Source organism: Bos javanicus, chromosome X (assembly GCF_032452875.1).
Source record: "Bos javanicus breed banteng chromosome X, ARS-OSU_banteng_1.0, whole genome shotgun sequence".
Lineage (NCBI taxonomy): Eukaryota > Metazoa > Chordata > Mammalia > Artiodactyla > Bovidae > Bos > Bos javanicus.
In genome coordinates this window covers 99,728,644-99,752,949 of record NC_083897.1, presented here as the reverse complement: position 1 = coordinate 99,752,949, position 24,306 = coordinate 99,728,644, and the positions used below count along the sequence as shown (strand labels likewise).

The following is a 24,306-nucleotide window of genomic DNA, read 5'->3' as shown; positions in this document are numbered from 1 at the left end:
TCAAAAGCATCAATTCTTTGGCATTCAGCTTTCTTCACAGTCCAACTCTCACATCCATACATGCAAGGTAATAGTAGGTTATAAAAATGAAAATTAGAGTAATAGAGGACTTAAAAAATAGAAAAAAATTTTTTTAAATTAAAAAAAATGATAATAGTAAAAATATGTCTAGGAATTTCTCTGGAGCTGTTGCAGGTAGTGTGGGGTCAGTTTAGTTTCAGATAGTTCCTTGTTCCAACTTACACTTCTCAAGATCTATAGGCCCCTTCCAATGTAGTTGGTGTTAACTACAGGGATTTCAATCTGTTGCACCTGTCACTTCCTAAACGGTTCCCTCTGTTTATTTGGCTTCTTCCGTTTTCTGGTCTCTTCAGTGTCTAATTTTCGCCCTGACAGAAGGGGGCAAAGGTAGTCTCTTGTTTAGGCTCACTTGTTCAGTTGTGCTCTGGGGAGGGAGGAACAATGCAAACACATATCACTGGTGTGCGTGGGGAGTGCTCGCAGTATCTCGGCCACACTGGGTTTGCTCCCTCTTGGGGCGTGTGTGCTTTCCCAGTCTACACTGCACAGGCTCTAGGTTGCTCTGCAGGGAGTGGGCCCTGCACTTCCCAGGTCTAAGCCACCCAGGTTCATGTTCTCAGGTACTCCACAAAGGTGCAGACTTGGTTGGGCCTGCATTTTGTGCCCTTCCCCAGTCTGAGCAGTTCAGGCGACCAGGTGCTTGGTGAGCACACTCTCCCCAGGTGGCAGGCGAGTGCGTCTTATCATCTTTCCAGTCCCAGCTGCTCAGATTCCTGGGTGGCAGCGGGCGCGCCCATCTCCAGTGTGCTGTGTGTCTCTTCTGGGGAGCTGATCTCTGGCTGTGACCCTCCTGGCGGATGCCAACCATCCAAAATCCCAGGAAGTCTTGGTTAGAAACTGGAAGCCTGTTTGCAGTTTGATAGGTGATGCCATCTCTGGGGCCGAGTTTACCCCTTTCTGGCTCTGGCTGGCGCCCGCCTATCCCCTGCCTCCATCGGGGGATGGACCTGTCCTCAGCCTGCTAGCTCTCCTCTGGTATTTGCTCAGTCCTTTGTTCTGTGAGCGGGCCCGCAGTGCCTTAGGTTAGGGCTTTTCATGGGATAGTTCTCTCTCTCTCTTTTTTTCCCCCTCCTCTCTCTCTCTGGCTACCCCACAGTTTAGGTTGCTATATCACCTTAGCTCCCTCAGATTGCCGTCAGGGCATTCAGGCCTGGTCTTTACCCTAAGCAATGCAGCCTGCTCCTCCCTATTTAGCCACCGCTTGCTGGTGGTGGATGCGAGCATCTGGGTCACTTCTCTGCTGGGAGTTGCCGTTAGGCACGTAATCTGTGGGTTTTATTTATTTATTTATTTTTCCTCCTGGTTATGTTGTCCTCTGAGATTCCAAAACTCCCCACAGACCTGCCAGTGAGAGGGTTTCCTGGTGTTTGGAAACTTCTCCTCTTTTAAGACTCCCTTCCTGGGATGGATCTCCATCCCTAACTCTTTTTGTCTCTCTTTTTATCTTTTATATTTTGTCCTACCTCCTTTCAAAGACAATGGGCGGCTTTTTTGGGTGCTTGATGTCCTCTGCCAGCGTTCAGAAGTTATTCTGTGGAATATGCTCAACATTCAAATGTTCTTTCAATGAATTTTTGGGCGAGAAAGTGGTCTCCCTGTCCTATTCCTCTGCTATCTTAGAACCACCCTTCTATTCCTAATTTACTGATTTTTTTTTTCATAAAAGTGTGTTAAGTTATGTTAAATGCTTTTTCTGTATCCATTGAAATTATCATGTGTTTTTCCCTTTATTTTGTTATTATGTCATATTACATTGACTGAATTTCATGTGTTGAATGGCTCTAAATTCTGATTAGTCATGGCGTGTAACCCTTTTAATATGACACTGGATTTTATTACTAGTATTTTGTTGAGAATTTTTCATCTATATTCGATAATGGTCTGTAATTTTCCTTTCTTGGAGTTCCTTTGTGTCCAGTTGGTATAGAGAGACTTAGGAAGTGTTACCTCATCTTCTATTTTTTAAACATTTGGAGAAGAATTGGTGTTATTTATATGTGTTGTAGAATTAACCAGATAAGCCATCTGATCATAGGTTTTCCTTTGTGTGTGTGTGTGTGTGTGTGTGTGTGTGTGTGTTTATACTATAAAAATATTTTTCTTTCTATTAATTACTTTTACAAACTCTTATGTCAAGGGCTGCCTTTTGATAGGTAGCAGTGAAGGAGCTTCTCTGTTACATTTGGAACTCTGACTCAGAAGCAGGTTTAGCTAATGATTTAGCACCAGGTTCCACACCAGGTTCACCAAGAACAGAACAGTTGCAGCCACCTTTCTGGATGCATTCTGAAGAGGCAGCCACCTTTCTGGATGCATTCTGTTTCTGAGGACAGAAGGCACTCCACAATGGGCCCTACATTGAACACATGACAGGCCACAAGGGGATGGTGGGGGACCAACTATCTGAGGCCAGCTGGGGCTCTGGACTTTTCTTTTATTAAAGTTTTTGATTACTGATTCAATCACTTGGTTATTTACGTGTTTGGATTTTTTATAGTGTAGTCACTTACCTAGAAACAGACATCCTGGAGTGTGAAGTCAGACATCCTGGAGTGTGAAGTCAATTGTGCCTTAGGAAACATTACTACAAACAAAGCTCGTGGAGGTGATGAATTCCAGCTGCTGCTGCTAAGTCGCTTCAATCGTGTCCAAATCTGTGCAACCCCATAGATGGCAGCCCACCAGACTTCCCCGCCCCTGGGATTCTCCAGGCAAGAACACTGGAGTGGGTTGCCATTTCCTTCTCCAATGCATGAAACTGAAAAGTGAAAGTGAAGTTGCTCAGTCATGCCTGACTCTTAGCGACCCCATGGACTGCAGCCTACCAGGCTCCTCTGTCCATGGATTTTCCAGGCAAGAGTACTGGAGTGGGGTGCCATTGCCTTCTCCGGAATTCCAGCTAAGCTATTTCAAATCCTAAAAGATGATGCTGTTTGAGTGCTGCACTCAATATGTCAGCAAATATGGAAAACTCAGCAGTGGCCATAGGACTGGAAAAGGTCAGTTTTCATTCCAATCCCAAAGAACAGCAATGCCAAAGAATGTTCAAACTACCATACAGCTGCTAATTTTACATGCTAGAAAGGTTATGTTTAAAATCTTTCCAGCTAGGCTTCGGCAGTACATGAACCGAGAACTTCCAGATGTACAAAGTGGGATTAGACAAGGCAGAGGAACCAGAGATCAAATTGCCAATATTCCTTGGGTCATGGATAATGCAAGGGAATTCCAGAAAAACATCTACTTTACTGGCTACACGAAAGCCTTAGACTGTATGGATCACAACAAACTGTGGAAAATTCTTAAAGAGATGGAAATACCAGACCACCGTACCAGCCTCCTTCAAAATCTTTATGCAGGTCAAGAAGCTACAGTTAGAACCAGACATGGGACAGTGGACTTGTTCCAATTTGGGAAAGAGTACGTCAAGGCTGTATATTGTCACCTTGCTTATTTAACTTAAATGCAGAGTACATCATGCGAAATGCTGGGCTGAATGAAGCACAAGTTGGAATCAAGTTTGCTGGGAGAAATATCAGCAACTTCAGTTATGCAGTTGATACCACTCTAATGGCAGAGAGCAAAGAGGAACTAAAAAGCCTCTTGATGAAGGTGAAAGAGGAAAGTGAAAAAGCTAGCTTAAAACTCAACATTCAGAAAACTAAGATCATGGCATCTGGTCCCATCACTTCATGGCAAATAGGTGGGGGAAAAGTGGAAACAGTGACAGATTTTATTTTCTTGGACTCCAAAATCACTGTGGATGTTGACTGCAGACATGAAATTAAAAGACACTTGTTCCTTGGAAGGAAAGCTATGAAAAACCTAGACAGCATATTAAAAAGCATAGATATCACTTTGCTGACAAAGGTCCATATAGATAGAGCTATGGTTTTTCCAGTAGTCATGTACAGATGTGAGAGATGGACCATTAAGAAGGCTGAGCACTGAAGAATTGATGCTTTTGAATTGTGGTGCTAGAGAAGACTCTTTAGAGTCCTCTTGGACAGCCAGGAGATCAAACCAGTCAATCCTAAAGGAAATCAACCCTGAATATTCATTGGAAGGACTGATCCTGAAGCTAAAACTCCAAGACTTTGGCCACCTGATGTGAAGAGCTGAATCACTGGAAAAGACCCTGATGCTGGGAAAGATTGAGGGCAGGAGGATAGGGGACGACAGGAAAAGATGGTTGGATGGCATCACTGGCTCAATGGAAATAAACTTGGGCTAACTCTGGAAGATACTGAAAGACAGGGAATCCTGGTGTGCTGCAGTTCATGGGGTCACAAAGAGTAGGAGACAACTTAGCTACTGAACAACAACAACAGTTTATATATCATACAATTTACCCATTTAAAGTGTACAATTTAATGGTCTAGTAACACCACAGAGTCATACAACTATTACCTACAATCAACTTTAGAACGTTGTTATAAACACAAAAAATAAATCTTGTACCCTTTGGCTGTCACTCTCCCAAAACTCCACTGCCCTCCCCCAGCCCTAGGCAACAACTAATCTGCTTTATGTCTTTATTGATTTGCCAATTCTGGAGATTTCAGAAAAATAAAATATAATAATATAATATTTGGTCTTTTGACTGGCTTCTTTCACTTAGCATTATGTTTTTAAAATTCATCATGTTGTAGCAGATATCAACCATTTTTCTTTTTATGACTGAGTAATATTCCATTGTATGGATACACCATATTTGTCCATTCATCAGCTGATGGACATTTGTTTCCACTTTGGGCTAGTATGAATATTGCTGACATGAATATTCATATACAAGTTTTTGTGTTGACTTGTGTCTTTATTTCTCTTGGATATATGCTTGAAGTTGGGATTGCTGAATCAAATGTTAAGTCTGTGTTTAACTTTTTAAGTTCAATTAGGTCCCATTTGTTTATTTTTGTTTTTATTTCCATTACTCTAGGAGGTAGAGCAAAGAGGATCTTGCTGCGATTTAGGTCAAAGAGTGTTCTGCCTATGTTTACCTCTAAGAGTTTTACACTTCCTGGCCTTATGTTTAGGTCTTTACTTGTGTTTAACTTTTTGAGGAAAGACCAGAATGTTTTCCAAAGTGGCCACATGTAACTTCTGATTTCTGCATATCCTTGCCAACACTTGTTTCTATCTGAGTTTGATAATGGCCATCCTAGCTGGGGTGAACTGATATCTCATTGTCATTTTTATTTGCATTTCCCTGAAGGATAATGATCTTGAGCATCTTTTCATGTACTTATGTGACATCTCTATACCTTCTTTGGAGAAATGTTTATTCAGATCCTTTACCCTTTGCCTTTAGTTTTGAAAGATGGTTTTGCAGGATGTAAAATTCTGGGTAATATTTTTTTTCTTCTGCCACTTTATTTTTTTGGTCTCACCACATAGCATGTGGGATCCTAGCTTTCCCTGACAAGGGATTGAACCTGAACCCCCTGCTTTGGAAGCATAGAGTCCTAACCACTGGACCACTAGGGAAGTCTCTCTTCTGCCCCTTTAAATAAATCATGTCACCACCCTCTGGCCTTCATTATTGCTGATGAGAAGTCACTATGATTCTGTTATATATGATGTGGTTCCCTTTTCCCTGATAAGTCGTTTTTCTCTTGTGGCTTTCAGGATTTTCTCTTGACTTTGAATAGTTTGAATATGATATGTTTAGGTATAGAGTTCTTTGTGTTTATCCTATGGAGAATCCATTGAAATTATCATATATATAGATTAATGTTTTTCATCAAGTTTGGAATGGTTTAGCCATTATTTCTAAAATGATTTTTCTGCACCTTTCTTTCCTTCTGTCCAATTTCCACAGTCCTGAAGAAGTTGGTGGGACTCTTAATGTTTGGTTGGCTTTGTTTTTTTGCAATTTTGTCAGTCTTAACATTGTTTTTTGAGGAACAGATTTGTTGATCTTCTCACTAACTCATTTTGGAAGTCCGATGTCTACAGTAGCTCATTTTAATACCTAATGCTTCTGTGTCAAGGGCTAACAGCAAACAATACTTTGGTCACCTTATGCGAAGAACTGACTTGTTGGGAAAGACCCTGATGCTGGGAAAGACAGAAGGCAGAAGGAGAGGGGGACGACAGAGGATGAGATGGTTGGATGGCATCTCTGACTCGATGGATGTGAGTTTGAGCAAGCTCCGGGAGTTGGTGATCGACAGGGAAGTCTGGCAGGCTGCAGTCCATAGGGTTGCAAATAGTCGGACATGACTGAGTGACTGAACTGAACTGAATAGCAAACAGCTGAAAACAGAAGGCAAGTGTTCCTGAGAAATAGCTGCTTGTTAAAAATTTTTAAAGGGTACTTGAACTGAATTGCCCACTGAATAAAACCTATCCTCTAACAAATCATAGTGGTAAGGAATATTTACTTGTACGATGTGGAAATTCTTCACCAGCTGAACTAGTGTAATCATCTTACTAAAAGTCCTATAGTTCTAAGTTGTTAATCATGTTGACTATAAATAACACTTTGCACAACAAAGTTGAATTGCACATAAATTGTCCATAAGAAACAACAAGCTAAATGACTAAAGTAGACTTGTGTCTATTTCCTTTCTTCTTTACCTGTGTCTTGAAATCATTTACAAAAAGCATTTATCAAGAAGTGACATATGTGAAAGTGGTCTAAGAATAATAAAAAAAATCATAACTAATACATGTAGTACAGATTTTCAACTTCTTCAATGCTGATGTTTCATAGTGTTTTTAATCATTTTAAATGAGGTATTTTCTCATTTGACACCAGGGCACATCTGCCTGCCTATATACAAAAATAGAATAACAGGGACAGTGTTGAAGTGGATAATTTGTGTTTAAATAATGTCCACCTCTGATTTATCTTTGTTTCTTTCTTCCATGCAGGTCCCTTATTCCTCTCTGTTTGACATATTAGTTCTTTAGAATCACTTCTCCCTTTCTTTAAACTCAATACATTAATGTTTGCTTCTCTAGTTTCTAATCTACAGTATAGTATCTAATTAAAATTCATTATTAGGTGTATACAATTTATTATTGTTGTGTCTGACTCTTTTGCAACCCCCTGGACTATATAGCCTGCTGGGCTCCTCTGTCCATGGGATTGCCCAGGCAAGAATACTGGAGTGGGTGGCTATTTCCTTCTCCAGGGGATCTTCCTAACCCAGAAACAAAACCCACTTCTCCTGCATTGGCAGGCGGATTCTTTACCACTGAGCCACCGGGGCAGCTTAATGTAGTAACTATACTAGGGACAGTAAATTCACTAGTTCAAGCCAAACATCAATTGAACATATATTCCAAGTTTTCTTGTGGAGCTCAGAGTCCATCTAGTAAGGGAAACAACCTCAAAGAGTTGATAAGAGTTGTTTTAGTGCATGTGTGCACAAGATGCCATGGGAACCCAGAAAGTGAGTCATTAATTCTGTTGAAGGAAATTTATATGTGAGCTTCAAATCTGAGTGCAATATCATAGACTTTGATGTGGGCAAAGGACACTTTCAGGCAGAGAGAACAACTTGAGCTCAGTTTTAGAAGCATCAAACTGCTTGGCATTTTTGCTAAACCCAGAACAGTCTGGTTCTAATATACAGCATAAAACACAGTGGGCCATCAGAACTGGAATGGAGACTGGGAGAGGAAGAGGAAGGAAGTGGTGGAAAGGGAGACTGTAGATATTGGTTTTAGCCAGACTGTGAAACCCTCAGAAGGCATGCTAAAGAGTAATGACAGCTCTATGAAAAAACTTATGAGGTGTGTAGGTAAAGGAGTGTGGACTTGACCTTGTGAGCCTCAGAGAGATGTGTTTTAAAGGTGCTGAGGCAGAGAGGGATGGAAGAAGTGACCAACTGAGAGACGATGAATTACACAAAGTCTGAGAGGAAAAACAGTGTGGATTAATGAGTGGTGGAACCTTACAGGGAAATAGGTCAATGATGAAGGTCTTGGTACACTTCCGGGCTGAGGAAAATAGCTGGATGTTGTGACTGAGAAAACAGGAGAGACATGCACAAGGATGATGGTGATGTTTCTAATTCTGCCATCTTGGTGTGGAAAGATCAGTCAGTTCAGATCAGTCGCTCAGTCGTGTCCGACTCTTTGCGACCCCATGAGTCGAAGCACGCCAGGCCTCCCTGTCCATCAACAACTCCCGGAGTTCACTCAAATTCACGTCCATCGAGTCGGTGATGCCATCCAGCCATCTCATCCTCTGTCATCCCCTTCTCCTCCTGTCCCCAATCCCTCCCAGCATCAGAGTCTTTTCCAGTGCATCAACTCTTCGCATGAGGTGGCCAAAGTACTGGAGTTTCAGCTTTAGCATCAGTCCTTCCAAAGAACACCCAGGACTGATCTCCTTTAGAATGGACTGGTTGGATCTCCTTGCAGTCCAAGGGACTCTCAAGAGTCTTCTCCAACACCACAGTTCAAAAGCATCAATTCTTTTTTTTTTTTTAATTTATTTATTTTAATTGAAGGCTAACTAGCTTTACAATATTGTAGTGGTTTTTGCCATACATTGACATGAATCAGCCATGGGTGTACATGTTTTCCCCATCCTGAACCCCCTTCCCACCTCCCTCCCTATCCCATCCCTCAGGGTCTTCCCAGTGCACCAGCCTTGAGCACCCTGTCTCATGCATCGAACCTGGACTAGTGATCTATTTCCAATATAATAATATACATGATTCAGTGCTATTCTCTCAAATCATCCCATCCTTGCCTTCTCCCACAGAGTCCAAAAGTCTGTTCTTTACATCTGGGTCTCTTTTGCTATCTCACAGATAGGGTCATCATTACTATCTTTCTAAATTCTCTATATATATGTCTTAATATACTGTATTGGTGTTTTTTTTTTTCTGACTTACTTCACTATGTATAATAGGCTCTAGTTTCATCCACCTCATTAGAACGGATTCAAATGCATTCTTTTTAATAGCTGAGTAATATTCCATTGTGTATATGTACCACAGAAAAGCATCAGTTCTTCAGCGCTCAGCTTTCTTTATAGTCCAACTCTCACATCCATACATGACTACTGGAGAAACCATAACTTTGACTAGATGGATCTTTGTTGGCAAAGTAATGTCTCTGCTTTTTAATATGCTTTCTAGGTTGGTCATAACTTTTCTTGCAAGAAACAAGCATCTTTTAATTTCATGGCTGCAGTCATCATCTGCAGTGATTTTGGAGCTCCCAAAATAAAGTCTCTTACTGTTGCCGTAGTTTCCCCATCTATTTGCCATGAAATGATGGGACAGGATTCCATGATCTTAGTTTTATGAATGTTGAGTTTTAAGCCAACTTTTTCATACTCCTCTTCAGCTCAGCACATATATTTTTGAATAAATATTGAGATATGAAAAAAATACAAGGGAAAGTCCAGCCATTTTTGAGGAAGTTTGGTCTCCAGGTCCAGAATTTTTCAAGTATTGGACTTCCCTGGTAGTGCAATGGTTAAGAATACACCTACCAATGCAGAGGATATGCATTCAATCCCTGGTCCAGGAAGACCCCACATGCCATGATGCTACTAAGCTTGTGTGCCACAAGTACTGAGCCCACTCGCCTGAGAAGAAGCCATTGCAATGAGAAGCCTGCACATCATAACCAGAGAGTAGCCCCCACTAGCCGCAACTAGCAAAAGCCCATGTGCAGCAACAATGACCCAGTGCAGCCAAAAAATAAATGAATAAATGCAAATAATAAAGTATTAAAGATGTGATTTCAGCACCCCTGTTTATAATGTTTGAAACCTCATGAAAAAGAGAGAATCAAAAGAAATAATTTTTTCTTTCCCCCTTCTCAACCATTGGTCTCATTTTCCCTCAGCCAGGCCTGCAGATTCTGTTCTCACACTGTCTCTCCATCCCTTCCTTTCCTACTGCCATCTACTTCAGATTCTCCTCCCCTTTTGCCCCAGTACATCTTCTGCCTCCATCTCAATCCACTAGACTCTAGCAAGACTATTTTTGGAATTTTGTTTCTGCTAATATAGTCAGTGGTTTGCTTTCAAAAACCAGATATAAAAGTGCTTCCTCCCAGAAGTCAACTATGTGCTTGACATCATGATAAGTTCTGGCATTCAAGACCTCTAACCACACAATTTACAAGCTTCAACGACTTGAGTCTTTACCCAAAGACCCATTGGAAGCCATGATAGACTCCAAGGTCAGGAGTGACAAGACTGAAATAAATCACTGATTCAAAATCAGAAGAAAGCAGAGTGGAGACAGAGACCAGCTAAGCAGTTTTTACAGGGGACAGAGGGTGCAAACCTGGGCTAAGGTGGGGATAGTGGCAATGAAGAGAAGTAAACATATTAAAGGGCCTTGAAGGGACTTCCCTGGCATCCCAGTGGTTAAGACTCGATGTTTCCAATGCACGGGTGCAGGTATGATCCCTGGTTGGGGAACTAGGATTCCACATGGCATGCAATGTGGCCAAAAAAAATTTTTTTTAAATGAGCTATAAGGAAGTAAAACCAGTCTGCCTTGGCTGATGGATTGGACTGAAGCAGGAGGCAGGACTGAGAAAGAGAGAAGTACCAAGACCAACTCCTATGTTTTTGACTGCATAATAGATAGTTTTCCCATTCACATATTAAACTTGAGATGACCTTGAGGCAACCAAGAGGAATTGTCAAATTGGCAACTAGATTTCTAGGTCTGGAGCTCCAATGAGAAATCTGTGCCAAAAAAAGTCAACCAGGGGTTACTGAACAAACCAGAGAAGAAAAGGGGCCTAAGACTGAGCCTGAAGGAATTCTAAACATTCTAAAACATTGAATAACTAGCCAGAGGAGGGTAAGCTTCTCATGACAATGGCAGTAACTCAGAATACTTGAAGCTTACTCCACATCATGCAATGGGTTTCTATCTATAGCTAGCTAGCTAGCTGTATTACATGATTTAATTCTTACAACAACCTTGCAGTGTAGGTACTATTAGGGTCATGGATATACAAAGCCCAGTCTCCCGAGTGCTGAGATCTTAAAGTGCAGCAGTGAAATGAGAGGAGAGCCAAGCAGGAGGTGATATCATCAAAGCTGAAAGAACAGAGAGTTTGAAGGCAGAAGCTGTCAACAGTGTAAACACTACTGCAAGGTCAATTAGGTGAGACATTGAAAATGTCTCCTGGATTCAAGAATGCAGAAACCATTAACACGTTTTGAAAGAGCTGTTTAGGTAGCAGTGCTGGGTTGGAACCCAGAGTGGACTGTGCTGAGAATGAATAGGAGATGACAGCAGGAAGGGAACAAGTACAGACAACTCCACCAAGAAGTCGGGCTGTGAGGAGCGGGCAGAGAAACTGGTGACAGCGGGACCAGGGTGTGACCAGGATGTCTGACAGGAGGACACAAGAGCAAGCTGGAATCCAGCCAGGCTCTGCATTCTGGATGATAATGTGGGCCTGGGCCTGCAGGCTGAAGGCAGGGGTGCTTTTTACAATGTGGTCAGCCCCCCTTTCTGCAGTTCCTCCATCTGGAGGGGCACCTTCTGATTCCCATAAGGGAGTTGAAGGTAAAGCTGTGCTAGATGAGGCTGTGACTCAATGGGACTTTAAAGAGAGACATTTAACTATGCTGAATTCTTACACTGGTGAGAAAAATCTGGCTGAGAGAGTGTGGTTGAATTAACAGGAAAGAGAAATAGGGACTGATAGGGGGACCAGGACCTACACTATTGTAGCAAAATGAAGAAAAAGGGGGTGGCAGTTTCACTAACTTTTTTGTTGTTCAGTTGCTCGGTGATGTCTGACTCTTTGTGACCCCATGGACTGCCACACGCCAGGCTTCCTTGTTCTTCACCAACTCCCAGAGCTTGCTCAAACTCTTGTCTATTGAGTTGGTGATGCCATCTAGCCATCTCATCCTCTGTTGTCCCCTTCTCCTCCTGCTTTCAATCTTTCCCAGCATCAGGGTCTTTTCCAATGAGTCAGCTCTTTGCATCAGGTGGCCAAAGTATTGGAGCTTCAGATTCAGTATCAGTCCTTCAGTTCAGTTCAGTTGCTCAGTCGTGTCCGACTCTTTGCCACCCCATAAATCGCAGCACGCCAGGCCTCCCTGTCCATCACCAACTCCCGGAGTTCACTCAGACTCACGGCCATCGAGTCAGTGATGCCATCCAGCCATCTCATCCTCTGTCATCCCCTTCTCCTCCTGCCCCCAATCCCTCCCAGCATCAGTCTTTTCCAGTGCGTCAACTCTTCGCATGAGGTGGCCAAAGTACTGGAGTTTCAGCTTTAGCATCATTCCTTCCAAAGAAATCCCAGGGCTGATCTCCTTCAGAATGGACTGGTTGGATGGATCTCCTTGCAGTCCAAGGGACTCTCAAGAGTCTTCTCCAACACCACAGTTCAAAAGCATCAATTCTTCAGCACTCAGCCTTCTTCACAGTCCAACTTTCACATCCATACATGACCACTGGAAAAACCATAGCCTTGACTAGACGGACCTTTGTTGGCAAAGTAATGTCTCTGCTTTTCAATATGCTACCTAGGTTGGTCATAACTTTCCTTCCAAGAAGTAAGCATCTTTTAATTTCATGGCTGCAGTCACCATCTGCAGTGATTTTGGAGCCCCAAAAATAAAGTCTGACACTGTTTCCACTGTTTCCCCATCTATTTGCCATGAAGTGATGGGACTGGATGCCATGATCTTCATTTTCTGAATGTTGAGCTTTAAGCCAACTTTTTCACTCTCCACTTTCACTTTCATCAAGAGGCTTTTTAGCTCCTCTTCACTTTCTGCCATAAGGGTGGTGTCATCTGCATATCTGAGGTTATTGATATTTCTCCTGGCAATCTTGATTCCAGCTTGTGTTTCTTCCAGCCCAGCATTTCTCATGATGTACTCTGCATATAAGTTAAATAAACAGGATGATAATATACAGCCTTGATGTACTCCTTTTCCTATTTGGAACCAGTAGTTTGAGCATTCTTTGGCATTGCCTTTCTTTGGGATTAGAATGAAAACTGACCCTCAGCTTCAGCATCAGTCCTTAGGTGGGATAAAAATCACCTTGTAGAAAAAACTTTATGGTTTTGTTAATTGCCTGCTGGGGTGAGACAAGTGACCTTGATGATTCCTAGGGTGTCATAGGATCACTGGGTTTTGGTCCTCATGGTTGCCCTTGAGATGTTGCCATCACTGTCTCTGTGACCCTTGTGCTGCCTCCCACCTATGCCTGGGGCCCAGGAAGGTTTGGGACAGTGCCTCTGATCATCTCTGTAAAAATGAACATGTAGCCACTCCTCCTTGAGTCCTGCTCTTCCTTCATGCATAGCTAGGAAGAACTCACGTTCTCTCTTCTGTGGGGCCATCGACTTTTCTCTCTCCCTTCCTCCATGCCCAGCCTAGGGGAGGAGCCCATGGAGCACTGCTCTTTCCTCTGCTTTTCCAAGATGTTTTATCTAAGTTCTCATACTTCTGTATCAGCTAGCTTTTGCTGTGTAATAGTATCTTAAAATCCACATTTATTATTGCTCATAGCTCTTCCATGGTGGCTCAGATGGTAAAGAATCTGCCTCCAATGCAGGAGACCCGGGTTTAATCCCTGGGTCGGGAAGATCCCCTGGAGAAGGGAATGGCTACCCACTTCAGTATTCTTGCCTGGAGAGTTTCCTGGACAGAGGAGCCTGGCGTGCTACAGTCCATGGGGTCACAAAGAGTCAGACACGACTGAGCAACTAACACTACTACTACAACATAGTATGGGTCAGCTTGGTGGTTCTCCTGATTTAGGTCAACTCAAACGGGGCTGGAGCATGTCCAGCCATCCTGCGTGGCATGTGGGATCTTAGTTCCCCAACCAGGAGTTGAACCTGGGCCCCCTGCGGTGGAAGCACAGAGTACTAACCACTGGACTGCCAGGGAAGTCCCTGTCACATCTTTGCAAAGCACGCTTCTCAGACCAGCAGCACCCAGGAACTTACTGGAAATGTAGGTGCTCAAGTCCCACTCTAGGCCTAATGAATGAATTTCTGGTTTTTGGCAAGATCACCTGGTGGTTTATGTGTACACTATAGTTTGAGAAGCACTGATCTAAGATATCCTCCCTCACCTGTGTGGCGTTAGCATGCTGGTTGGTCTGGGAGCCTCCGCTGGGATGGCTTACTCTCTGAGCCATGTGGCTAGCCCAGGTTTCTTCACACAGTGATCCCAGAGTTCCCAAGGGCAGAAAAAGGTCAATCCCCATGGTGGAAGCATTTTTTTCAAGACTTTGCTCATATCATATTTGTTAATGTCATCTTGGCCAATGCAAGTCACAAGGCCATCCTAGAGTCAGTGTGTGAAGGCACTACCAAAGGACATGGAAAGAGGAGGGGGAGATTTTGTGGTTGTTTTAAAATACCTACCATACTCTCCAGTACCAGAGTTTAGGCTTTTGGAAGGAGACACCAGCGACCTTGTACATTCTGTCTAGCCACATCCCTCCCTACCAGTGAGTGCAGAGCTCCCTACTTGATTAAAAAAGGGGAGAAAGGAAAAGTGAAAACATAAATAAAAAGTTATAGATTAATATTGGAAAATAATATCCTTGCAAAGGAGAAGATGGGTACAGAAGTAAGTGGATACATGGGTCTGATAGTTGAAAAGTGAGGTTGTCCAGCCATTTCACTTTCTCTATGAAGGAGGAGGTAAGATCATCTGTTTAGAATGGAGAGGCATGTGGAGGGCAAAGAGGGATAACAGAGTAGACCTCTATCCAGAGAAGGTTTTAAATAAACACAATTAATTTGAGGCTGGAACTGGATGGACATGAAAAACATAGGCTATTGGGGACCATTTGAGGTGATGATTATGACTTTATCTTGATGATAATTTGTCCTTTGGGAAAACTTCTTGCAATACTGTTTGTGGGCGCACAGTTCAGTTCAGTTGCTCAGTAGTGTCCGACTCTTTGCGACCCCATGAACCGCAACATGCCAGGCCTCCCTGTCCATCACCAACTCCCGGAGTCCACCCAAACCCATGTCCACTGTGTCGGTGATGCCATCCAACCATCTCATCCTGTGTCATCCCCTTCTCCTCCTGCCCCCAAGCTTTCCCAGCATCAGGGTCTTTTCAAATGAGTCAGCTCTCCGCATCAGGTGGCGAAAGTATTGGAGTTTCAGCTTCAACATCAGTCCTTCCAATGAACACCCAGGACTGATCTCCTTTAGGATGGACTGGTTGAATCTCCTTGCAGCTCAAGGGACTCTCAGAAGTGTTCTCCAATACCACAGTTCAAAAGCATCAATTCTTCGGCACTCAGCTTTCTTTATAGTCCAACTCTCACATCCATACATGACTACTGGAAAAACCATAGCGTTGACTAGATGGACCTTTGTTGGCAAAGTAATGTCTCTGCTTTTTAATATGCTGTCTAGGTTGGTCATAACTTTGCTTCCAAGGAGCAAGCCTCTTTTAATTTCATGGCTGCAATCACCATCCACAGTGATTTTGGAGCCCAGAAAAATAAAGTCAGCCACTGTTTCCCCATCTATTTGCCATGAAGTGATGGGACCAGATGCCATGATCTTCGTTTTCTGAATGTTGAGCTTTAAGCCAACTTTTTCACTCTCCTCTTTCACTTTCATCAAGAGGCTCTTTAGTTCTTCTTCACTTTCTGCCATAAGGGTGGTGTCATCTGCATATCTGAGGTTATTGATATTTCTCCCAGAAATCTTGATTCCAGCTTGTGCTTCTTCCAGCCCAGCGTTCCTCATGATGTACTCTGCATATAAGTTAAATAAGCAGGGTGACAATATACAGCCTTGATGTACTCCTTTTCCTATTTGGAACCAGTCTATTGTTCCATGTCATGGAAAGGACAAAAGCTGGGTTTGTCGCTAAGTGAATAATGAAAAGACAGAGGGCCAGAAACTTTAGATTATTGGTAGAAATGTTATAAAAAATAGTGGTCTGGGAGTCTCTTAGCTGAATATGAAAAAATTAAGAAAGTGGGGGTAGTGGTCAATGAAATTGGAAAATAGGATTTGAACCAGTGTCTGAAAGGAAAGGGAATTGTGTGCAAGAAACAGGATGCTTGAGCTAGTGATTTCAGAGGTGGAGTCATTTCTCTGATGAAAAAGACCACAGCAGAAGAACTTTGGAGATGTTCTCACTTATCCAGTCTGCACACCTTCCCCTGGTGGAGATGAGTAGTTTTGCTTTCCATCCTCGTTAATCTTAAGACACTTGGAGAAAAGGGACTGTTCATTATCCTCCTGAAACAGGGTAAAAATTAGCCTTCTTAGTTCCTTTTTGGATTTCAGGCCCTCAAAGCTTAATCTGCCTCTTGGACTTCCTGCCACTTTTTCATGCATCCTTGAGTACATGTTCCTCCTTATGGGTTCTGTTAAACACTGAGCTTCTGATAAATTCCACCATCCTACCACTCTGGTTCTATAAATGTATTTTGCCCACGTGTGTCAAAATAGGCTAGGTTATGCTGTGCTAACAAAGGACCCCAAAATCTCAGGCACTAAAACTTATCTGCATTTTACAAATGGGTAAACTGAGGAACACAAGGGTAATGATAGCAATATAAAAAATGTGAATGGCATGCTCCATATTTTTCCAAAATAGCTCCGGGTCACTGTTTTATATACTCTGTCAAAACAAAAGCATCATTAGAGCCACAGTTCTCCTGTGAGAGGGCCTTCGTGTTGAACCCAACACATTAGCTCAGCAGCGGAAGACTCCTAGTTCTCCGTACTCTTCAGGGATGAGTCGTGTGGCAGTGGAAAAGGCACTTGGGCTAAACCAGCAGTTTGCTTGCCTAGACCCAAACTCATCAGATAATCAGAATGGAGGAAGTATAGCCAGCAAAGGGTGCTATATTCCTCCTCACCTAAGGACCAGAGAAGCTACTAAAGGATTCTATGATAAAGACAGTTCAGGGTGGAGTTCTAGTAAAGATAAGGAAGCATACAGCAGTTTTGGTTCCCATAGTGATTCAAGAGGGAAGTCTAGTTTCTTCAGTGATCGTGGAAGTGGATCAAAGGGAAGGTTTGGTGATTGTGGATGAAGTGACTATGACAACTTTGGCAGTCGTGGTGGCAGAGGTGGCTTTGGCAAATATGAGCATGGAAATAGTCGCTGGTGTGACAAATCAGATGAAGATGATTGGTCAAAGCCACTCTCACCAAATGAATGCTTGGAACAAGAACTTTTCTGGAGGCAACACTGGGGTTAACTTTGAAATTTTTGAGGACATTCCAGTTGGAGCAACAGGCAACAATGGTCCTCCACACAGTGAAAGTTTCAGTGATGTTAGATGGGAGAAATTATTATGGGAAACATTGAGCTTACTCATCACACTCACCCAACTCCAGTGCAAAAGCATGCTATTCCTATTATCAAAGAGAAGAGTGACCTGATGGCCTGTCCCCAAACAGGGTCTGGGAAAACTGCAGCATTTCTCTTGCCCATCTTGAGTCAGATTTATTTTGTGGGTCCAGGCCAGGCTCTGAGGGCTATGAAGGAAAATGGAAGATATGGGTGCTGCAAACAATACCCAATCTCTTTGGTGTTAGTGCCAACTAGAGAATTGGCCATATAGATCTATGAGGAAGCCAGGAAATTTTCATACCAATCTAGAGTTTGTCCTTGTGTGGTTTATGGTGGTGCTGATATTGGTCAGCAAATTTTAGACTTAGAACGTGGATGCCATTTGTTAGTTACCACTCTAGGAAGTCTAGTGGATATGATGGAAAGAGGGAAAATTTGATTAGACTTCTGCAAATAGTTGGTGTTAGGTGAAGCTGATCAGATGTTGGATATGGGGTTTGAACCTCAAATACATAGAATCATTGAACAAGATATGCCACCAAAGGGAGTTCACCACACTATGAAGTTTAGTGCTACCTTCCCTAAGGAAATACAGATGCTTGCTCATGATTTCTTGGATGAATATATCTTTTTGGCCATAGGAAGAGTTGGCTCTCCCTCTGAAAACATCACACAGAAAGTAGTTTGGGTGGAAGAGTCAGACAAACAGTCATTTCTGCTTGACCTTCTAAATGCAACAGGCAAAGATTCACTGACCTTATTGTTTGTGGAGACCAAAAAGGGTGCAAATTCTCTAGAGGATTTCTTATACCATGAAGGATATGCTTGTACCAGTTTCCATGCAGACCAATCTCAGAGAGATAGAGAAGAGGCACTTTACCAGTTCTGCTCAGGTAAAAGCCCGATTCTCATGGCTACAATAGTAGCAGCAAGAGGACTGGACATATCAAACATGAAACATGTTATCAATTTTGACTTGCCAAGTGATATTGAAGAATATGTACATTAGTCTCTCAGTCGTGCCTGACTCTTTGCGACCCCATGGACTGTAGCCTACCAGGCTCCTCCATCCATGGGATTCTCCAGGCAAGAGTACTGGAGTGGGTTGCCATTTCCTTCTCCAGGGGATCTTCCTGACCCAGGGATTGAACCTGGGTCTCCTGAATTCCAGGCAGATGCTGTAACCACTGAGCCACCAGGGAAGCCCGTGGACATATCAAACATGAAACATGTTATCAATTTTGACTTACCAAGTGATATTGAAGAATATGTACATTTTATTGGCTGTATAGGATGTGTAGGATACCTTGGCCTTGCCACTTCATTCTTTAATGAGAGGAACATAAATATTACCAAGGGTTTGTTGGATCTTCTTGTTGAAGCTAAACAGGAAGTGCCATTTTGGTTACAAAACATGGCTTATGAATACCACTACAAGGGTAGCAGTCATGGATGATCCAAAAATAGTAGATTCAGTGGAGGATTTGGTGCCAGAGACTATCGACAGAGTAGTGGTGACAGCAGTTCCAGCTTCAGCAGCAGCCACACCAGCAGCAGCCACAGTGCTGGAGGCGGCCATGGAAGCAGCAGAGGGTTTGGTGGAGGTGGCTATGGAGGCCTTTACAACAGTGATAAATATGGAGGAAATTATAACTCCCAGGGGGTTGACTGGTAGGGTAACTGAACCTGCTTTGCAGTAGGTCACCCTGCCAAACAAGCTAATATGGAAACCACATGTAACTTAGCCAGACTATACCTTGTGTAGCTTCAAGAACTCACATTACCAACTGAGATTCTCCAGTGAATTTTTTTTAAGGGAGCTCAAGGTCACATGGAGAGTCAAATGGAACAATCAGCAGCCATATTCATAAGGTGGTTTGAAGACTTCATTGCTGTAGTTTGGATTAACTCCCCTCCCAACCTCCATCCCAAACTGCATTTATAATTTGTGACTGAGGATCATTTGTTTGTTAATGTACTGTGCCTTTAACTTTATACATCTTTTTATTTTGATGTCCTCTTGGCTCAGTAATACTCAAGATATCAATTGTTTTTGACAAAATAAATTTAATGAACTTGGGCTAAAATCAAACCTTGGCACACAGGTGTGATACAGCTTAACAGGAATCATCAATTCATCCATAAATATTATAAGGGAAAAACCTATGCATTAGCCCCCATTAGGGTTTTTGGATATTTGCAGATTGAGGGGGAAACAGACAACAAATGTCTTTGAAGCATATTAATGGAATTAGTTTCTAATGTGGCGAACTATGTTAAGGTTCTGATTTGTTCACTCTATCCTGGATAGGTATTTAGAATCTGATAGTCTTTAAACAAGCCATTCCAGTCATGATGAGGTGATGTATGAATACATGCATACATTCAAAGCACTGTTTTCAAATGTAATGCAAGTAAATACAGCAATTCCTTTTTCAGTGTTTAGGCAGATCATTAATTATGAGCTAGCCAAATGTGGGCATAATATTACAGGGAAAGTTTAAAGGTCTGATAACTTGAGATAGGGTTTTAGGAGAATTCATCTACTTAAGACTTTTTAAATGCCTGCCATAAGTGAAATTGAAGTGGTAGAATGGCTGACCACAGCAATGACCAGCCCTCATCAGGGCCCTGAATGATTTTTGGTCTAATAACGCATGCTAGTGTTGATGTTAGGAGAAGGCAATGGCAACCCACTCCAGTACTCTTGCCTGGAAAATCACATGGATGGAGGAGCCTGGTGGACTGCAATCCATGGGGTTGCTAAGAGTCAGACACGACTGAGCGACTTCAATTTCACTTTTCACTTTCATGCATTGGAGAAGGAAATGGCAACCCACTCCAGTGTTCTTGCCTGGAGAATCTCAGGGATGAGGGAACCTGGTGGGCTGCCGTCTATGGGGTCGCACAGAGTTGGACATGACTGACGCGACTTAGCAGCAGCAGCAATGTTGATGTTTTTTGGTCAAGAGGGTATGAACAGGAAGAATTAAATTCAGCAGGCTTTCTTTTAAATGCTGATTCATATTACCCTGTTCAAGCTGTGTTGAGATGCTAAACTGGCTTACTATAGACTTTGTAAAAACGGTTCCAGAAGAGTAACAAACTGAAATCTTTGAGATCACACAGGTTGGAAATATATACATAACTGCACAAGGTGTCAATTCTGCTACACAGTGCAGTTTTAGTCAGTTTTAGTTGCATGGGTTTCCATTGTATTTATAGTCTGTTTATGCTAAATCTGGCCAAAGATGAGCATTGTCCACCACTAAAATGCCTCTGCCACTTTTGAATTCTGTGCTAATTTTGTGGCCAGAATGTGGTGATCAAAATGCTCAATCTTTTTACAGTGGCATAAGAAGATGGCAAAAATTTCCTAAAGTGCAATAGATTTTCAAGTGTATTGTGCCTTGTTCTAAAACTTTTATTAAGTAGGTGCACTTGACAGTATTGAGGTCATTTGTTATGGTGCTATTTCAATTAGTCTAGGTTTAGGCCCTTGTACATTTTGCCCATAACTTTTTACAAAGTACTTCTTTTATTGCACATTCAGAGAATTTTATAAATATATATATATATATATATATAGATGTTTTGTGTGCATGTCCTTATACTTCCAATCTTATTTTGTCTCTTGGAGATTGTTGGACACAGCTTGTCTAGGAAGGGGATGGGACTAGATTCTAAAATCTATTTGGGACCATGGGAATTATAGTTGGGAAGAAAACTATTTGCACATGAGAGATTTCTACATAACTTTTTGCTGCTATTTTTATGTTATATTTATTGAACATTTTGACAAATGCTTATTTTTGTAAGCCTAAAAGTGATTCTTTGAAAGTTTAGAAAAGAAACTTGACCAAAAGGCAGTACAAGAACATTGGCACTTGAATGTTAAATGTCACCGTATGCGTGGAATTATATATTTCAGGGTAGTGTGAGCTTTTAATGTTGTCATATTAAACTCTTAAGTCAAAATTAAGAAGACCTGGCACTGGCAGTGTAGCCATAAATTTCTGGTTTTAGTAAAAATAAATTTCTGGTGACTTTAAATTAAATCATGCCAAGGTTTTGATACACTTTTCTTAAGATATTAATGAAACACTTCAAAACACTGATATGAAGTGTCCGTATTCAAATATTGTGTGTTTTGTTTCATTGTGTATATTTTTTTTTTCAGTAGATGTCTGGCTCATTGCAATCCTAAAACATGTGGTTATCTTTGTTGTATTGGCATAATCAATGACTTGTACATTCAGTGATAGCATTTGAGCAAGTTTTATCAGCAAGCAGTATTTTTAGTTAATAAACAAGGTTTCAAAAATCATGTAAGAATGAATTTAAACTTGCTTAATGTAAAGATTGAACCTCAGGTCACTGTAGCTTTAGTAATTGCTTATTGTATTAGTTTAGATGCTAGCACTGCATGTGCTGTGCATCAGTTCAGTTCAGTTGCTCAGTCATGTCTGACTCTTTGCAACCCCATGAATTGCAGCATGCCAGATCTCCCTGTCCATCACCAACTCCCAGAGTTCACTCAGACTCACGGCCATCGAGTCAGTGATGCCATCCAGCCATCTCATCCTCTGTCGTCCCCTTCTCCTCCTGCCCAGGATCCCTCCCAGCATCAGAGTCTTTTCCAATGAGTCAACTCTTCGCATGAGGTGGCCAAAGTACTGGAGTTTCAGCTTTAGCATCATTCCTTCCAAAGAAATCCCAGGGCTGATCTCCTTCAGAATGGACTGGTTGGATCTCCTTGCAGTCCAAGGGACTCTCAAGAGTCTTCTCCAACACCACAGTTCAAAAGCATCAATTCTTCAGCACTCAGCCTTCTTCACAGTCCAACTCTCACATCCATACATGACCACAGGAAAAACCATAGCCATGACTAGATGGACCTTTGTTGGCAAAGTAATGTCTCTGCTTTTCAAAATATGCTATCTACTTCGGTCATAACTTTTATTCCAAGGAGTAAGCTTCTTTTATTTTCGTGGCTGCAGTCACCATCTGCAGTGATTTTGGAGCCCCAAAAATAAAGTCTGACACTGTTTCCACAGTTTCCCCAGCTATTTCCCATGAAGTGATGGGACCAGATCCCATGATCTTTGTTTTCTGAATGTTGAGCTTTAAGCCAACTTTTTCACTCTCCTCTTTCACTTTCATCAAGAGGCTTTTTAGTTCCTCTTCACTTTCTGCCATAAGGGTGGTGTCATCTGCATATCTGAGGTTATTGATATTTCTCCCAGCAATCTTGATTCCAGCTTGTGCTTCTTCCAGCCCAGCATTTCTCATGATGTACTCTGCATATAAGTTAAATTAGCAGGGTGACAGTATACAGCCTTGACGTACTCCTTTTCCTATTTGGAACCAGTCTGTTGTTCCATGTCCAGTGCTAACTGTTGCTTCCTGACCTGCATACATATTTCTCAAGAGGCAGGTCAGGTGGTCTGGTATTCCCATCTCTTTCAGAATTTTCCACAGTTGATTGTGATCCACACAGTCAAAGGCTTTGGCATAGTCAATAAAGCAGAAAGAGATGTTTTTCTGGAACTCTATTGCTTTTTTGATGATCCAGCAGATGTTGGCAATTTGATCTCTGGTTCCTCTGCCTTTTCTAAAACCAGCTTGAACATCTGGAAGTTCACAGTTCATGTATTGCTGAAGCCTGGCTTGGAGAATTTTGAGCATTACTTTACTAGCGTGTGAGATGAGTGCATTGTGCGGTAGTTTGAGCATTCTTTGGAATTGCCTTTCTTTGGGATTGGAATGAAAACTGACCTTTTCCAGTCCTATGGCCACTGCTGAGTTTTCCGGATTTGCTAGCATATTGAGTGCAGCACTTTCACAGCATCATCTTTTAGGGTTTGAAATAGCTCAACTGGAATTCCATCACCTCCACTAGCTTTGTTCGTATTGATGCTTTCTAAGGCCCACTTGACTTCACATTCCAGGATATCTGGCTCTAGGTGAGTGATCATACCATTGTGATTATCTGGGTCATGAAGATCTTTTTTGTACAGTTCTTCTGTGTATTCTTGCCACCTCTTCTTAATATCTTCTGCTTCTGTTAGGTCCATACCATTTCTGTCCTTTATTGAGCCCATCTTTGCATAAAATATTCCCTTGGTATTTCTAATTTTCTTGAAGAGATCTCTAGTCTTTCCCCTTCCATTGTTTTCCTCTGATTCTTTGCATTGATCACTGAGGAAGGCTTTCTTATCTCTTCTTGCTATTCTTTGGAACTCTGCATTCAGATGCTTATATCTTTCCTTTTCTCCTTTGCTTTTCACTTCTCTTCTTTTCTCAGCTATTTGTAAGGCCTCCCCAGACAGCCATTTTGATTTTTTTGCATTTCTTTTCCATGGGGATGGTCTTGATCCCTGTCTCCTGTACAATGTCACGAACCTCAGACCTTTAGAACTAACACCCAAAAAAGATGTCCTTTTCATTATAGGGGACTGGAATGCAAAAGTAGGAAGTCAAGAAACACCTGGAGTAACAAGCAAATTTGGCCTTGGAATACGGAGTGAAGCAACTGAGCATATACACATGCATATATAATGTTATTATAGTTCTATTTTAAATTTGCTTTTATGTTCTGATTTTTTCTTTCTTTTCAATCATTTTTATCTGATTTGTTTTCTTGGCTTTATTCTTTATTTGGCACTCTGGTTTTGTTTTCTGTTTTGAGTTTTTATTAGTTTTGTTTATAATTGATTTAATTTTTGGTTGCTTTTGTTTGTCTTCTTGTTTTCTTACTTTTGTTTTTTAGTTCTATATTTGTTTCCTGTGTGTGTGTGTATGTACTTTTTTCAAATCTTGTTTTTGTTTGATTTTACTTTTACCATTTGCCTGCCATTTTTTCTTTAATCTCCCTATTGCTGTGATGAGTGACATTCGGGGTCTTGGTTCCCTGACCTGAAATCAGGCCTGCATGTCTAGGGTTACAGCACTGA

The 24,306-nt window shown here is 41.9% G+C and overlaps 1 non-coding gene and 1 pseudogene across 1 annotated transcript; one reads left to right on the top strand and one right to left on the bottom strand.

Moving 5' to 3' along the window:
* LOC133243439 (ATP-dependent RNA helicase DDX3X-like) overlaps positions 1-20,913 on the top strand; it is a 77,743-nt pseudogene extending 56,830 nt beyond the window's left edge.
* Positions 18,480-18,552, bottom strand: TRNAS-GGA (transfer RNA serine (anticodon GGA)). The gene has a single exon. It is a non-coding gene; the product is annotated as a tRNA-Ser (tRNA).
* Positions 20,914-24,306: the final 3,393 nt, after the last annotated feature.